At 40.5% G+C, this 18,834-nt stretch overlaps 1 long non-coding RNA gene across 1 annotated transcript in view; it reads left to right on the plus strand.

Annotated features, from left to right (window-relative positions):
* The first annotated feature begins 1,864 nt into the window (after positions 1 to 1,864).
* LOC132593837 (uncharacterized) overlaps positions 1,865 to 18,834 on the plus strand; it is a 52,172-nt gene continuing 35,202 nt past the window's right edge. The window contains exons 1-3 of the long non-coding RNA XR_009559747.1: positions 1,865 to 2,664; positions 9,607 to 9,976; positions 11,626 to 11,778. This is a non-coding gene — a long non-coding RNA (uncharacterized lncRNA). The remainder of the gene's footprint in view (positions 2,665 to 9,606; positions 9,977 to 11,625; positions 11,779 to 18,834) is intronic.

The raw sequence follows: 18,834 nt of genomic DNA on the forward strand, positions 1-18,834 counted from the left end.
CTTACACTCCATTTCTTCTTCCGGAGGTTTCACTGCAGGCGCATGAAACCAAGGAAGGCCCTTCCTGAAGAAACAAGGGCAGCTGCCCATCTGAGCTAGTCACATCGATGGCCTGGCTCAGCAGTGCAGACTGGCGTGGGCAAAGCTGTCGGGACCAATTATGATGACTAGCCCTTCTGTTGCCTGGCTTATTCACTCACTCCGTCTAGACTCCAAATTCTGGAGCCTTTAGTGACTCATTTTTCAGCAAAATGCAAGTACTTTCACTTTACTTTGCCTTAAGCTCTATATAGCCTAATACAGAATGTGCGCTGAGTAATACTATGAGTAGCTGTCAAAAAGCTGTTTGCAGATATCCTAGATATCATGGCACTTTGACTTTGATCATAATTAAATATTAACCCTCTTATTGAAAACTTGGTGGAAACGTGCATCCTCTAACCCTATTCAAAGCTCAGTGTTGACCTGAATACCTTCAACAATGTTTTTACATCTCATATTTGGTTTGCAATAGCTTAAAATGCCACAACTTCTCCTTAGGTTGGTTTGGAGTTGTTTAACTCCTGCCCATTCCTCTAAAACGTTAACACATTGTCTTAAGAGACTAGAACAATCAAATCATAAAGATGATTGTTCAGGGCACCTTAAGTAGTCAGACTACAGAGCCAGCAGCAAAACCTTGGGGGTTTTTCCAAAAGCAGCCAACTCTAACTGTACAAACAATCATCATGAGACAACTATGTCATGCTTTCAAACAAGCATATGTAGGCATAGGGCTGAAAACTTTAAGATTCTACTTTTCTGGGGCTCTAGGGAGAAGAGTCTACTGGTTTTTTTTTTTTTTTTTTGTCTATTGGCTGTCAGAGAACCGGGGTCAGAAACAAAGCAATCTGGTGCAGTCGTGTTGTCTAGCCCAGGGCAGTGTTGCTTTGTTATATATCCCGACAACTTTAACTGTTCTCTCATGAGAATGGCTCCTTACCTTCACTGTGGAACATCACTCAATAGACTAATAAAGTTAATACTGAAACCATTTCCTGAGAATATACAGAAATTTTACTTTCCTTCAAAACCCTTATTTCTGCTAATTCTGTAAGGTCGTTTGAAACGTCTGTCTGCCCTGCCCTGGAGTTTACCTTTTCAAATACATGTTTCCTATCACCTAACCAGAATTCTCTTAATTTTCTCAAAAACCAATTTCTTTGATACACTGTTTTCTGTCAAGTTTCTCATTTCTATTCATTTATTATTGTCTTTTTAAAAATCAATTTATTTACTTATTTATTTATTTTTGGCTGTGTTGGGTCTTCATTGCTGTGCTTGGGCTTTCTCTAGTTGCAGCGAGCAGGGGGCTACTCTTCCTTGAGATGCACGGGCTTCTCATTGCAGTGGTTTCTCTTATTGCGGAGCACAGGCTCTAGGCACGGGAGCTTCAGTAGTTGTGGCACGTGGGCTCAGTAGTTGTGGCTTGTGGGCTCTAGAGCACAGGTTCAGTACTTGTGGCGCATGGGCTTAGTTGCTCCACAGCATGTGGGATCTTCCCGGACCAGGGCTCGAACCCATGTCCCCTGCACTGGCAGGGAGATTTCTAACCACTGCACCACTAGGGAAACCCTATTGTCTTTTTAATTTATTATTTCAATAACAGTTTGTTGTGGGTCCATTATAAGCCACAAACCATTCTTGGACCAAAGATATTTCAGTGAATAAGTCAGACAAGATCCAGGTTCTCATGGAGTTTATAAACTAGGGGATGATGATAGCTCCAAGTATCAAGGGCTAAACACTTTACACCCAGTACCCCCTTTAATTCTCAGATCAGTCCAAGGCAGACATTCTTTTCCTTATTTTACAGGTGAGAAGAGTGAAGCTCTGAACAGCATGCCTAGGGCCTCCAAGCAGTAAGGACTGAATCCTGGACAGGTTGCGCATCCAGCCTTTGCTGCCCGTTGTCAGCATCCTTATGGGGAACGCTGTGCTACCTTTCCTCTGCCACTCCAAATTCCTGCACACACGTGGGCCTTTTCCTCTCTCCTCTGACATTGCAATCACATGCCTCCAGTGATTTTATTTACTGTCTCTGGGTCTCCTCAGGAGTTCCTATTTATTCTGAACAGCTACAATATTTCTATTCATGATTGCTTTCACCACATGATTATCAAATGGGAAAACATCTGTAACATTACAGGTTTCCTTCCCCTCTTAATTATGGGCTTAGCAATCAGACGAACTTCAATATTTAATATCGAAGCAAAACGCTTAATGATTACAAAGTGATGTTCCATTTTTGATGTAAAGCCAGAGTTAAAGTGAACTCTAAGCAAACCAACTCTGCTTGCTGACATACGGAAGAAAGAATGCATTTAAACTCATTACAGATTATCTACAGAACCATTTTGTGCCTCAGCTCTGATCCCCACTGTGCTTTTTTTTTTAAGATTTTTTTTTTTGATGTGGACCATTTTTAGTCTTTATATTTGTTACAATATTGCTTCTGGAGGGACCTTCAAGATGGCGGAGGAGTAAGACCTGGAGATGACCTTTCTCCCCCCAAATACATCAAAAATACAACTACATGTGGAACAACTCCTACAGAACACCTACTGAACACTGGCAGAAGACCTCAGACTTCCCCAAAGGCAAGAAACTCCCCCACGTACCTGGGTAGGTCAAAAAAAAAAAAAGAAAAAACAGAGACAAAAGAAGAATAGGGACGGGACCTGCACCAGTGGGAGGCAGCTGTGAAGGAGGAAAAGTGTCCACACTCTAGGAAGCCCCTTCACTGGTGGAGACAGGGGCTGGATGGGGTTGGGGGTGGGTGGGAGGGAAGCTTCAGAGCCACAGAGGAGAGCGCAGCAACAGGGATGCAGAGGGCAAACTGGAGAGATTCCCGCACAGAGGATCAGTGCTGACCAGCACTCATCAGCCCGAGAGGCTTGCCTGCTCACCTGCCGGGGCGGGCGGGGGCTGGGAGCTGAGGCTCAGGCTTTGGAGGTCAGATCCCAGGGAGAGGACTGGGGTTGGCTGCGTGAACACAGCCTGAAGGGGGCTAGTGAGCCACAGCTACCTGGGAGGTAGTCTGGGAAAAAGTCTGGACCTAAGAGGCAGGGGTTTTAGGGGTGCAAGGAGAGGGGATTAAGAGCGCTGCTTAAAGGAGTTCCAGAGATGGGCACAGGCTGCGGCTATCAGCTCGGACAACAGAGGTGAGCATGAGACGCTAAGGCTGCTCCTGGAGCCACCAAGAAGCCTGTATGCAAGCACAGGTCACTATCCACACCTCCTCTCCTGGGAGCCTGTGCAGCCCGCCACTACCAGGGTCCCGTGATCCAGGGACAACTTCCGCGGGAGAACACACGGCGCGCCTCAGGCTGGTGCAACATCACGCCAGCCTCTGCCACTGCAGGCTTGCCCCGCACTCTGTACTCCTCCTTCCCCCAGCCTGAGTGAGCCAGAGCCCCCTAATAGCTGCTCCTTTAACCCTGTCCTGTCTGAGCAAAGTACAGACGCTCTCCAGCGACCTACACACAGAGGCGGGGCCAAATCCAAAGCTGAACCCTGGGAGCTGTGCAAACAAAGAAGAGAAAGAGAGATCTCTCCCAGCAGCCTCAGGAGCAGCGGATTAAATCTCCACAATCAACTTGATGTACCTGCATCTGTGGAATACCTGAAAACGAATCATTCAAAAATTGAGGCAGTGGACCTTGGGAGCAACTGTAGACTTGGGATTTGCTTTCTGCATCTAATTTGTTTCTGGTTTTACATTTATTTTAGTTTAGTATTTACATAAATATAGATACATTTTTTCTTTTTCTCTTTTTGTGAGTGTGTATATGTATACTTCTTTGTGTGATTTTGTTTGTATAGCTTTGTTATACCATTTTGCCTAGGGTTCAGTCTGTCCATTTATTTATTTATTTATTATTATTATTTTTTTGTATAGTTTTTAGCATTTGTTATCACTGGATTTGTTTTTTGGTTTGGTAGCTCTCTGCTTTCTTTTTTTTGTTATTATTTTTTAATATTTTTACTTTTAATAATTTTTTTTATTTTAATAACTTTATTTTTTTCTTTCTTTCTTTCTTTTTTTTTTTACCCCTTTTCCTCTCAGCTGAGTGGCTGACAGGGCCTTGGTGCTCCGACCGGGTGTCAGGCCTGAGCCGTTGAGGTGGGAGAGCCGAGTTCAGGACATTGGTCCACCAAAGAACTCCCGGCCCCACATATATCAAACAGCAAGAGATCTCCCAGAGATCTCCATCTCACTGCTGAGATCCAGGTCCACTCAATGACCAGCAAGCTACAGGGCTGGACCCTCTATGCCAAACAACTAGCAAGAGAAGAACACAACCACACCCATTAGCAGAGAGGCTGCCTAAAACCATAGTAAAGTCAGAGACACCCCAAAACATACCACCAGACGTGGTCCTGCCCACCAGAAACACAAGATCCAGCATCATCCACCAGAACACAGGCACTAGTCCCCTCCACCAGGAAGCCTACACAACCCACTGAACCAACCTTATGCACTGGGGGCAGACACCAAAAAAAAAAACAGGAACTACGAACCTGCAGCCGGCAGAAAGGAGACACCAAACACAGTAAGTTAAGCAAACTGAGAAGACAGAGAAATACACAGCAGGTGGATGAGCAAGGTAAAAACCCACGAGACCAAAAAATGAAGAGGAAATAGGCAGTCTACCTGAAAAAGAATTGAGAGTAATCATAGTAAAGATGATCCGAAATCTTGGAAATGGAATGGAGAAACTACAAGAAACATTTAACAAAGACCTAGAAGAACTAAAGAGCAAACAAACAATGATGAACACAATAAATGAAATTAAAAATTCTGCAGAAGGAATCAAAAGCAGAATAACTGAGGCAGAAGAATGGATAAGTGATCTCGAAGATAAAATAGTGGAAATAACTACTGCAGACCAGAACAAAGAAAAAAAAATGAAAAGAATTTAGGACAGTCTCAGAGACCTCTGGAACAACATTAAACATACCAACATTCAAATTACAGGAATACTAGAAGAAGAACAGACAAAAAAAGGGACTGAGCAAATATTTGAAGAGATTATGGTTGAAAATTTCCCTAATATGGGAAAGGAAATAGTCAAGTCCAGGAAGCACAGAGAGTCCCATACAGGATAAATCCAAGGAGAAACACACCAAGACACATATTAATCAAACTAGCAAAAATTAAATACAAAGAAAAAATATTAAAAGCAGCAAGGGAAAAGCAACAAATAACATACAAGGGAATCCCCATAAGGTTAACAGCTGATCTTTCAGCAGAAACTCTGCAAGCCAGAAGGGAGTGGCAGGACATACTTAAAGCGATGAAGGGGAAAAACCTACAACCAAGATTCCTCTACCCAGCAAGGATCTCATTCAGTTTGACAGAGAAATTAAAACCTTTACAGACAAGCAAAAGCTAAGAGAATTCAATACCACCAAACCAGCTTTACAACAAATGCTAAAGGGACTTCTCTAGGCAAGAAATACAAGAGAAGGAAAAGACCTAAAGTAACAAACCCAAAACAATTAAGAAAATGCTAACAGGAACGTACATATCGATAATTACCTTAAATGAAAATGGATTAAATGCTCCAACCAAAAGACACAGACTGGCTGAATGGATACAAAAAAAGACCCGTATATAGGCTATCTACAAGAAACCCACTTCAGACATAGGGAAACATACAGACTGAAAATGAGGGGTTGGAAAAAGATATCCCATGCAAATGAAAAACAAAAGAAAGCTGGTGTAGCAATTCTCATATCAGACAAAATAGACTTTAAAGACTATTTCAAGAGACAAAGAAGGACACTACATAATGATCAAGGGATCAATCCAAGAAGATATAACAATTATAAATATTTATGCACCCAACAAAGAACCACCTCAATACATAAGGCAAATGCTAAAAGCCATAAAAGGGGAAATCGACCTCAATACATAAGGCAAATGCTAAAAGCCATAAAAGGGGAAATCGACAGTAACACAATCATAGTAGGGGAATTTAATACCCCACTTTCACCAATGGACAGATCATACATAATTAAAATAAATAAGGAAACACAAGCTTTAAATGATATAATAAGAAAGATGGACTTAATTCATATTTATAGGACATTCCATACAAAAAGAACAGAATACACTTTCTTCTCAAGTGCTCATGGAACATTCTCCAGGATAGATCATATCTTGGGACACAAATCAAGGCTTGGTAAATTTAAGAAAACTGAAAACATATCAAGTATCTTTTCCGACCACAGTGCTATGAGACTAGATATCAATTACAGGGAAAAATGTGTAAAAAATACAAACACATGGAGGCTAAACAATACACTACTAAATAACCAAGAGATCACTGAAGAAATCAAAAAGGAAATCAAGAAATACCTAGAAACAAATGACAATGAAAACACGACGACCCAAACACTATGGGATGCAGCAAAAGCAGTTCTAAGAGGGAAGTTTATAGCAATACAATCCTACCTCAAGAAACAAGAAACATCGCAAATACACAAATGAAATTTGCACCTAAAGCAATTAGAGAAAGAAGAACAAAAAACCCCCAAAGTTAGCAGAAGGAAAGAAATCATAAAGATCAGATCAGAAATAAATGAAAAAGAAATGAAGGAAACAATAGCAAAGATAAAACTAAAAGCTGGTTCTTTGAGAAGATAAACTAAACTGATAAACCATTAGCCAGACTCATCAAGAAATAAAGGGAGAAGACTCAAATCAATAGAATTAGAAATGAAAAAGAAGAAGTAACAATTGACACTGCAGAAATACAAAGGATCGTGAGAGATTACTACAAGCAACTATATGCCAATAAAATGGAAAACCTGGTAGAAATGGACAAATTCTTAGAAAAGCACAACCTTCCGAGACTGAATCAGGAAGAAACAGAAAATATACACAGACCAATCACAAGCACTGAAATTGAAACTGTAATTTAAAATCTTCCAACAAACAAAAGCCTAGGACCAGATGGCTTCACACGTGAACTCTATCAAACATTTAGAGAAGAGCTAACACGTATCCTTCTCAAACTCTTCCAAAATATAGCAGAGGAAGGAACACTCCTAAACTCATTCTACGAGGCCACAATCACCCTGATACCAAAACCAGACAAGGATGTCACAAAAAAAGAAAACTACAGGCCAATGTCACTGATGAACATAGATGCAAAAATCCTCAACAAAATACGAGCCAACAGAATCCAACAGCACATTAAAGGGATCATAAATCATGACCAAGTGGGGTTTATCCCAGAAATGCAAGAATTCTTCAATATACACAAATCAATAAATGTGATACACCATATTAACAAGCTGAAGGATAAAAAACATATGATCATCTCAACAGATGCAGAAAAAGCTTTTGACAAAATTCAATTCCCATTTACGATAAAACCCCTCCAGAAAGTAGGCATACAGGAAACTAACCTCAACGTAGTAAAGGCCATATGTGCCAAAACCACAGCCAACATCATTCTCAATGGTGAAAACCTGAAGCCATTTCCACTAAGATCAGGAAGAAGACAAGGTTTCCCACTCTCACCACTATTATTCAACATAGCTTTGGACGTTTTAGCCACAGCAATCAGAGAAGAAAAAGAAATAAAAGGAATACAAATCAGAAAAGAAGAAGCAAAACTGTCACTTTTTGCAGATGACATGATACTATACATAGAGAATCCTAAAGGTGCTACCAGAAAACTACTAGAGCTAATCAATGAATTTGGTAAAGTAGAAAGATACAAAATTAATGCACAGAAATCTCTTGCATTCCTATACACTAAGGATGAAATATCTGAAAGTGAAATTAAGGAAACACTCCCATTTACCACTGCAACAAAAGGAATAAGATACCTAGGAATAAACCGACCTGAGGAGCCAAAAGACCTGAATGCAGAAAACTATAAGACACTGAAGAAAGAAATTAAAGATGATACAAACAGATGGAGAGATATACCATGTTCTTGGATTGGAAGAATCAACATTGTGAAAATGACTCTACTACCCAAATCTCTCTACAGATTCAATGAAATCCCTATCAAACTACCAAAGGCATTTTTCACAGAACTAGAACAAAAAATTTCAAAATTTGTATGGAAACACAAAAGACCCTGAATAGCCAAAGCAATTTTGAGAAAGAAAAACAGAGCTGGAGGTATCAGGCTCCCTGATTTCAGACTAAATTACAAAGCTACAGTTATCAAGACAGTATGGTAGTGGCACAAAAACAGAAATATAGATCAGTGGAACAGGATAGAAGCCCAGAGATAAACCCACACACATAGAGTCTTTAATCCATTTTGAGTTTATTTTTGTGTATGGTGATAGGGAGTGTTCTAATTTCATTCTTTTACATGTAGCTGTCCAGTTTTCCCAGCACCACTTATTGAAGAGGCTGTCTTTTCTGCATTGTATATTCGTGCCTCCTTTATCAAAGTTGACCATATGTGTCTTGTTAACTTTGTTAATTTGTCCATTTCTACCAGGTTTTCCATTTTATTGGCATATAGTTGCTTGTAGTAATCTCTCTTGATCCTTTGTATTTCTGCAGTGTCAGTTGTTACTTCTCCTTTTTCATTTCTAATTCTATTGATTGAGTCTTCTCCCTTGATTTCTTGATGAGTCTGGCTAATGGTTTATCAATTTAGTTTATCTTCTCCAAGAACCAGCTTTTAGTCTTATTTATCTTTTCTATTGTTTCCTTCATTTCTTTTTCATTTATTTCTGATCTGATCTTTATGATTTCTTTCCTTCTGCTAACTTTGGGGTTTTTTTGTTGTTCTTTCTCTAATTGCTTTAGGTGCAAATTTCATTTGTTTATTTGAGATGTTTCTTGTTTCTTGAAGTAGGATTGTATCGCTATAAACTTCCCCCTTAGAACTGCTTTCGCTGCACCCCATAGTGTTTTGGTTGTCATGTTTCCATTGCCTTTTGTTTCTAGGTATTTTTTGACTTCCTGTTTGATTTCTTCAGTGATCTCTTGGTTATTTAGTAGTGTATTGTTTAGCCTCCATGTGTTTGTATTTTTTACAGATTTTTTTCTGTAATTGATATCTTGTCTCATAGCATTTGGGTCAGAAAAGATACTTGATACAATTTCCATTTTCTTAAATTTACCAAGGCTTGATTTGTGACCCAACATATGATCTATCCTGGAAAACATTCCATGAGCACTTGAGAAGAAAGTTTATTCTGTTGTTTTTAGATGGAATGTCCTATAACTATCAATTAAGTCCATTTTGTTTAATGTATCATTTAAAGCTTGTGTTTCCTTATTTATTTTCATTTTGGATGATATGTCCATTGGTGAAAGTGGGATGTTTAACTCCCCTGCTATTATTGTGTTACTGTCAATTTCCCCTTTTATGGCTGTTAGTAGTTGCCTTATGTATTGAGGTGCTCCTATATTGGGTACATAAATATTTACAATTGTTGTATCTTCTTCTTGGATTGATCCCTTGATCATTATGTAGTGTTCTTCTTTGTCTCTTGAAGTAGTCTTTATTTTAAAGTGTTTATTTTACCTGATATGAGAATTGTTACTACAGCTTTTTTTTTTTTTTTTTTTTGCAGTACACAGGCCTCTCACTGTTGTGGCCTCTCCCGTTGTGGAGCACAGGCTCTGGACACGCAGGCTCAGTGGCCATGGTTCACGGGCCCAGCCGCTCCACAGTATGTGGGATCTTCCCAGACCGGGGCACGAACCCGTGTTCCCTGCATCGGCAGGCGGACTCTCAACCACTGCGCGACCAGGGAAGCCCCAGCTTTCATTTGATTTTCATTTGCATGGAATATCTTTTTCCATCCCCTCACTTTCAGTCTGTTTGTGTCCCTAGGTCTGAAGTGGATCTCCTGTACACAGCATATATACCGGTCTTGTTTTTGTATCCATTCACCTGGTCTATGTCTTTTGGTTGGAGCATTTAATCCATTTTCATTTAAGGTAATTATCCATATGTATGTTCCTACTACCATTCCCTTAATAGTTTGGGTTTGTTATTGGAAGTCCTTTCCTTCTCTTGTTTTTCCTGCCTAGAGAAGTTACTTTAGAATTTGTTGTAAAGCTGGTTTGGTTGTGCTGAATTCTCTTAGCTTTTGCTTGTCTGTAAATGTTTTAATTTCTTCGTTGAATCTGAATAAGATCTTTGCAGGGTAGAGTAACCTTGGTTGTAGGTTTTTCCCTTTCATCACTTTATATATGTCCTGCCACACCCTTCTGGCTTGCAAAGTTTCTGCTGAAAGATCAGCTGTTAACCTTATGGGGATTCCCTTGTGTGTTATTTGTTGTTTTTCCCTTGCTGCTTTTAATATGTTTTCTTTGTATTTAATTTTTGATAGTTTGATTAATATGTGTCTTGGCGTGTTTCTCCTTGGATTTATCCTGTATGGGACTCTCTGTGCTTCCTGGACTTGATTGACTGTTTCTTTTCCCATATTAGGGAAGTTCTCAACTGTAATCTCTTGAACTATTTTCTCAGATCCTTTCTTTTTCTCTTCTTCTTCTGGGACCCCTATAATTCGAATGTTGGTGCACTTAGTGTTGTCCCAGAGGTCTCTGAGACTGTCCTCAATTCTTTTAATTCTTTTTTCTTATTCTGCTCTATTTTATCTTCCAGGTCACTTATCTGTTCTTCTGCCTCAGTTAATCTGCTGTTGCTTCCTTCTGGAGAATTTTTAAATTCATTTATTGTATTGTTCATCATTGTTTGTTTGCTCTGCAGTTCTTCTAGTTCCTTGTTAAATGTTTCTTTTATTTTCTCCATTCTATTTCCAAGATTTTGGATCATGTTTACTATCATTACTCTGAATTCTTTTTCAGGTAGACTGCCTATTTCCTCTTCATTTGTTTGGTCTGGTGGGTTTTTACTTTGCTCTTTCATCTGCTGTGTATTTCTCTGTCTTCTCATTTTCCTTAACTTACTGTGTTTGGTGTCTCCTTTCTGCCAGCTGCAGGTTCGTAGTTCCTGGTTTTTTTGGTGTCTGCCCCCAGTGGGTAAGGTTGGTTCAGTGGGTTGTGTAGGCTTCCTGGTGGAGAGGACTGGTGCCTGTGTTCTGATGGATGACGCTGGATCTTGTGTTTCTGGTGGGCAGGACCGCATCCGGTGGTATGTTTTGGGGTGTCTATGACCTTATGATTTTAGGCAGCCTCTCTGCTAATGGGTGGGGTTGTGTTCCTGTCTTGCTAGTTGTTTGGCATGGGGCGTCCAGCACTGGAGCTTCCTAGTCATTGAGTGGAGCTGGGTCTTCATGTTGAGACGGAGATCTCTGGGAGAGCTCTCGCTGATTGATATTCATGGGGCCGGGGGGGGGTCTCTGGGGGGCCAATGTCCTGAACTTGGCTCTCCCACCTCAGAGGCTCAGGCATGTCACCCGGCCAGAGCACCAAGATCCTTCCTGTGCTCCTTTCTGCACCAGGAGAAAAGTATGCCCCTGTGCCGATGCTCTTCCACCTGGTTCTTCTCTTTCACATCACTTTCTGGAGGCGGGCAGGTGGTTTAGAGTGGGTGAGTGGCTCTACTCTATGAAGTCATCCTGGGGCTCTGATGCTTTCTGCCTCATTCTCACTTCTGTTTTTATGTTTTCGTTTTTTAGCCACAAGGCGTGTGGGATCTTAGCTCCCCGACCAGGGATTGCAACTGCACCCCCTGCATTGGAAGGCGAAGTCTTAACCACTGGACCGCTAGGGAAGTCCCACCACACTTCACTTTTTGCTCATGAATTATCCAGGAGATTTAAGTGATGAAGGTAAAGGAGAACTTTCATTGTCAATACCCCTCCACACCCCTATTTTGCAGATGAGTTGATAAACAGGCTGCTAATTATATTAGCATTTTGCAATGTATAATTCAGTGTTGCTCAGTGTAAAAACCAACTTTCCTGACTGAATATTTACCTTCTTGCCTGATTGTGCTTTGCCTCGAGTAAGTGTTGGAGGACTGCCAATGTTATTCTGTGATAGGTGACAGATTTCAGGAATTATCAGAGTATATCACTAAGTGATCTCTTATACATTAAAATGAAATACCAGGACTGCCTAATAGATGACAACTTGAAACTGAGGGGGAACAATTTCTATTCATAATAAATTATCAGAAAGATCCCTACGTATGAATATTTATGGAGGGTCACTGAGAGTAGCTTAACTTTACCAAACCTCTTTCAAAACAGGCCACCTAAGGGTTCGATTGTGTTTGGGTTTTGCTGGTGCCATTACCATGTACGGGAGGGAGATTTTGAGATTTCTGGTTGGGTCCTGGAGGGTTACTCAGAGCAACAGAAGATAGGAGAGTCAGAAGAACAGGCCTCCCCAAAAGGTGATGTCAGACTAAAATGATGACAAGCCCCAGGTCTCGTGGGTGGGCGATGGTAAGAGATCAGAAGCTAGAAGGTTGGAGGCTGCCAAGGTAGCTTCAGCTAGTGTTGGAAGCAAAACTAGGAATGATGCAGTGCTGTGCGAGCACAGTTTTACATGTTGCTGGCATAACTGTGCATTGTCCTGATGGCTGTACCTTGGTCTAACAAGGGAATTTATTTATTTCTTACCAGGTGCCAGGAAACCTGGTTCAGAATTTTGGTTCTCCACCTAACTAGCTGGGTCACATTAAGCTAAAAAACTAACTAACCTCTCTGACTATGTTTCCTACCAGTTACCTGGCAGGGCTGTTTAAGGAGAAAGTAAAATGTTACTTAGTGTCAGGCCATGGAGGTGCCCCCTTGTCGGTTTTATTATTCACTTGTAATTTATTATTATTATCACTAATATTTATTTTCTGGGGTGAGGTAGTTTATATGATTTTTTCCAGTTGGGAGGATAATACTTCTTTAATATTAGGCTTGGCCACGCAAATTCTTTTAGCAATGAAATGTAAGGGAAATTGGTGATGCTCCTTTAGAGCAGAACCTTATAAAGCCATCAGGTAGCACTTCCATTACTCTTTTCCTACTGTCGCAAGACCAGCATACCCCAGATGAGCTGAGTCTTTTAGCCTGAATCCTGAAATGAAGAGAACACGTAGAGCAGAGCCATGGTTGACCTGCACCTGAATGTAAAGTGAGTTAGAACTAAACCTGTGAGGTGTAAGTCACCGACAGTTCTTCATAACTGCAGCATAAACAAGCCGAACTGACTAACACATGGAGTTTCCAGGGTTGGGGTAATCTGGACAGTGGTAAAGTTTGCAGCTATGGCCCCACCTACTTTTAGAAGTTCTCCTCCAAGTTTCTCAAGTTGTCTTTTTAATTTCTTAATCACGTCTCATCACCCGCAAGTCACCCCACACTGAAACCTGCAACCCATCCTATACTTGTATAGAACATCTAACTGGAACATTGTTGAGTATAGAAGTGAAGTGATACTAAGAATTCTTAAGACAAATTGTTGACAAAACAATGCTTATGATATGTAAGGAATCCTAAGAAATTAAGCAAGTGTATGGGAGCAGAAAAGAAGGCATTTTCCTCCAGTGAGAAATCTGCAAACCCTTGTTATAGGAGTTGCAGAGAATCCCAACATGCTTAAGACATATACTCTATCCTCCATGAGGCTACTGGTGAAGGAAGATGAGACACAGCATAAAATGCCACAATTCAACATTCATGTCATAAATCTCACAGAGAGGTACAAACCTCTCTGCTATAATGTTCTATGAGATCACATTGGCCCTATGTGACAATGGTGTGGCCCCTCCTCTCAGGAAATGTGAGTAACCAAAATCTTCTTTCAGTGGCATTAGCTTCCCCATGTCATCTCTCAGTCACCTCCACAAATTAAAATCCCACAGATCCAGTGAGACAATCATGTCATTATTGATCACCTGGTACCCACCTTTCCACTGGGGCAATGGAAAGCAGACTTAATAAAGTCATGGACCTCTGGCTGAAGTCAGGAAGCTCATAGAAGCAGATGATCTTTGCCTTGTGCTCCTGCAGGCTAGATTGCATTTAGAGTGGAAGATTATTTGAAATAGGGAAGCATTGTGTGTTCGTGGGGGGCGGTTGGAGAGAACAGCAGAATAAAAGCAAAATACAGGAAATTAAAGTTATCTTGAGGAAACGGTAAGCAATTCAGTTTGACTGGGGCAAAGTGTTCATGAGGAAGTAGTGGGAAGCAAGGCTATAGTTGAGCTGTGTTTGTACTGAGTCAATGAGAACTGATAAACTAAGAAGGGGTGAAGACTTCCTGGAAAGACATTCCATGTCTTTGAACAGAGACTGACCAGAACTGCATTCATTCCAATTTCTGCATAAACAAAAGAGAATTAAACGCCTTGGCTAAAGAGTAAGAATTAGAATGAAAGATGGAGATTTTTCTATTCAAGATGGTGGCCCAAGCACACACTTTTCACCCCATTTCCTCTCAAAGAAGTACAAAAGCAATGGATCCGTAATATCACCGAATGAGAATGAGAGTGCGTCTATGAACCAGCCAGAGTTTGATAAATTTTCAAAATTTGATAAAATTTCAGAACTTTAATGAGATCACATTTGTGGATAAGAAAAGAATGTCAAAGTCCACATTGAGCATCAAAAAATATAGACACTCTTCATGGTAAGCTCAGGAGAAGCTCAGAGCTCCAGACTGGCAATGAAAGAATGGGAATGAAAAGTAAGGCAAAAATACGGTGGTAATTGAAGGTCTGTCTATGAAACAACCCTGCCTGTAGTCCTCCTTCCGCCTGCTTTCTCAGGTCCCTACCAGTCATATTTACCTACCTTCAGGCTAAAACTGGGAAAGTGCTCCTTAAAAAAGTTATAATCCACCAATGCAGGGCTGGAGGTACTAGCCTGTGGGTCGTTCAGGCCCTCCTCATTTGAGGAGAATGGAATGTAAATAACAGAATCTCTGGCAGTGTAGAAGTAGTGGAACTCTTCTCTGGAGGAATGTATGAAGCCTTATTTCTCCTCCTAATGGGTGTCTGGAGATACTGTCTAAAGTTGATGGATGAAGAGAGGGTTGAGTACATTATTTAGAGGTACAGAGATAACCAAAACAAGATCCAAACTTTATAACATAAATAACAAAATGTGGGAAGTGGGAGGAGAAGGAAAGAGAAGCTTAAGTATGCTGAATTCTTCATCTTTCATAATGGGAAGTTACTGGGTATGTTTAATTTTTTTTAAAGTACAGCAAGAAATATTGCTGTAATTACCTGATTTAGACATATGGGGGTAGCCACTGGAAGAACCAAAACAGACAAGTTTAAAATCATGCCTTTGAGCAATGAAAGTTGGGTCTGGTGGGATATTTTATTTTATTTCATGTCCTTCTATTCTGTTTGAATATTTTTAATGATGGATAAATAGTTTCTGTTGAAATTAAAAATAGAGAGATCATTTGAATTTTATTCAATGCCCAGATAACAAGCATTACTAGTTAATTCTTTGTTGACCCCAAGAATTCTTAGGAAAACTACAAGTATCACAAGTCTGCTATGGATTTCTCTTCCTTCTCATGTTACTGGCCCAGCAACAGCAGATCTTGTTTGTTTCTCTGCCTTATGTAGTTTTCTTCTCTTAGAAATAAAGTGTTTCTTTTCTGCTGTGTGAACCCTACACTTGGACATATGCATGCCCATTTATTAGCAATGTTTAGTTTTACAGTTCCCAGGAACAACTGGGCTCAATACAGAATGAAGTAAGCTTTAGTTGGACAAGTCTTCAGGAATCTAAGGAAGAAAATAACAGATATTCAGTGTTAAACATGTAGTTATACATAAAAATTACTATGGCATATACCTAAAAATAAAAAAATATTTAATTGAGACATACCTAATTGCTTCAATTTTCCCTAGCATGGTTGACTATACACTGAAATTTGCAGGAGAGGGCTATGAGGGAAGATTTAAATGAAGTTATTCTCCTAATAAGATTTCAAGTAGGCAGATGTTTGCCCCAAGGAGCTGTTCAAACAAAAGAACTTATAGAAGAACATGGTAAAAACCAGAAAAGGAGTACATCTTCAGCTCTCAAATTTCTGCATCATTTTAAAGACAGATCATGGTCCATTTGAATTTCCAATGTATAATTTTTAAACTAGTGAAATTAACCTTTGTTCAATGATAAGTTTTCCACTGAGGACACCTGGAAAACTCTAAATGTTTATCCTGAAAATTCTCCTGAGAATATCACAGCTTTAAAAAATGTTAATTTATACAGATATAAACTACTCAATTAGGCTCATGCTCAGAACAGTCTTTTCTGACAAGAGCCGCCTACCATCTGTTAAGTCAACTATTTCCATTTCCAGTGATCCCAAGTTCACCATTTTAGTTGCTGAGATGAAATTCTCAGTCAGTCATAAATATCATTTGTTCTATCCCCCTGCCCTCCTCCTGTGTTCACTTAGGTCATGATATTTTCCCTTCGTTTTCAATCAACAAGTTTGAAGGTGACATCATAGAAAGGATGTGTAAACAGTTTCGTTTTCATGGCTGATGACTTTGAAACAACCTCTAGTTCAAGAATGATGGTACAGAAGGCTGCTATTTTCCTACTCTGTAGGAAGAAACAGGTGACAGGTGGAATAGAAAATGTGCCGTCCAGGGAGGTTTGCAGGAGGACTTGCAATTCTATACCCTTCTCCAGATCAAGGGCCATTTCACACTTGCATAGAGTCACCTCCTCAATTCTAGAAGCTCTGATAATGTCAAAGATCCCACAAAAATCAAGTGTGTAGTTACTGCAGCAGCTAACAATTTTATCAGCACTGCCTGGTCTACGATTTTTAAATCCAACAAGTCTCCAACAAACCCCTGAAGAGTTGGTCACCTTAGCTAAATCTCTCTAATGGCTCTTCACAGCCCTTTTTTTCCTCTTATCTTTGTCAGGGAAGTCTAGCAGTTGAGTTGAAGCCCTCCTTCTCTTGAGATTCATTCACCATGTACAATGTCACAGAACTCCACGGAAGGACTAAAGAGGTCATTTTGTCCAGTCCCCTGACTTCAAATAGATGAGGTAAAGATTCATTTTGAAGACGATCTCTCTTAGGAAGCTTCCCTGCACTGCACAGAATCGAATCAGATGCCTTTCTTTTGCACTTCACGAACCCAGTGCTTACGTTTGTCATCTCACTTACATCACAGCCCTAATAACTGCCCCCTTGTCCGACTCTCCAACAAATTTTAAGTTCTTTGAAGTCAGAAGTTCCAGAGCCTTCTTTGTATCCATGTTGTATACCTGGCACGCTGTGGCTTTCAGTAAATATGCTCGTCCTATAACAGAAGCCACGGGGGTGCCATTTCTATAGGTGTACGTAGACCAGCACTGCAGGCCCAGAGCACCCAGACCCTGGCGTATGCCTCTCAAAGGACAGGTAAGAGGATCCAACCCTTCTGCTTGTTCAAGTTTCCTCTTATCCAATAAAACCTACTTTTTAATCTATGCTTTGTGCTGCGGCAGAATTCATCATACCCCTAGGGCAAGACAACCCACCTTTTACACAAAGTTACACATTTCATATCTCTTACTGAAAAGTTCTTACTGAGAAGTACTTTTTTAGGCCAAATTGGCCTTTTATTAAGTGTTTAACGACTCCTGCTCAACAGGTGTAGCATGGAGGATCCTAAAATGCATATACCTGTTACACTTCAAGGAGGCCAAGTATCACGGTAACTAAACACAAGGGCTCTGGATAAGACAGGCCTGGTCTCCAGTTCCTGATCCAACACTCTCTAGTCATATGAACCTCTGAACCTTCTCTGTAAAATGGGTGTAATAAGAGTGCTCAATTCATAGGCCACGGGAAAATTAGATGGGCTAAACAACAGTAATCAACCCAGTACCCGGCATGTGCTGAGCCCTCATTAATATTGGTACTGTAGCAACATTAGTGTATCTAGTCACTTTCTATCCTGACCATATACTCTTTGCCCCTCTTGAGGACACTGCCCCAGGAGGCTGGCTCTCAAACTTCTGCTTGCTTGCTATTGATGATTACACCAATTCTCTACTGTAATGTTATCTTATGCTCCAGTTCTTCATTGTTCTTCTTTTTAAGGACAGCTGGCATTTTACTGTTTCCTCAGTGAACACTCCAAACATTTCTTTATTTTTTTGCCTTATTTTCAAACATTTTAATATTATCCATTTGATACATATGAGCAGTCTTTTTTTTTGTTTTTTTCGGTACGCAGGCCTCCCACTGCCACAGCACCGCCCCGCCGCGGAGCACAGGCTCCAGATGCGCAGGCTCAGCGGCCATGGCTCACGGGCCCAGCCGCTCCGCGGCAGGCGGTATCCTCCCAGACCGGGGCACGAACCCGTGCCCCCCGCATCGGCAGGCGGACCCCCAACCACTGCGCCACCAGGGAAGCCCCAGCAGTCTTTTTTTGAATTAATTTTTATTGGAGTATAGTTGTTCTACAATATTATGTTTCTACTGTACAGCAAAATGAATCAGCTATACATACACACATTCCCCTCTTTTTTGGATTTCCTTCCTATTTAGGTCACCACAGTGCATTAAGTAGAGCTCCCTGTGCTATACAGTTATGTTCTCATTAGCTGTCTACTTTATACATAGTATCAATAGTGTACATGTGTCAATCCCAATCTCCCAATTCCTCCCACGCCCCACCTTTCCCCCTTGGTATCCATACATTTGTTCTCTATGTCTGTGTCTCTATTTCTGCTTTGCAAATAAGATCATCTGTACCATTTTTCTAGATTCCACATATATGCATTAATATACAATATTTGTTTTTCTCTTTCTGACTTACTTCACTCTGTATGACAGTCTCTAGGTCCATCTATGTCTCTACAAATGACCCAATTTTGTTCCTTTTAATGGCTGAGTAATATTCC

Source organism: Globicephala melas, chromosome 18, assembly GCF_963455315.2.
Source record: "Globicephala melas chromosome 18, mGloMel1.2, whole genome shotgun sequence".
NCBI lineage: Eukaryota > Metazoa > Chordata > Mammalia > Artiodactyla > Delphinidae > Globicephala > Globicephala melas.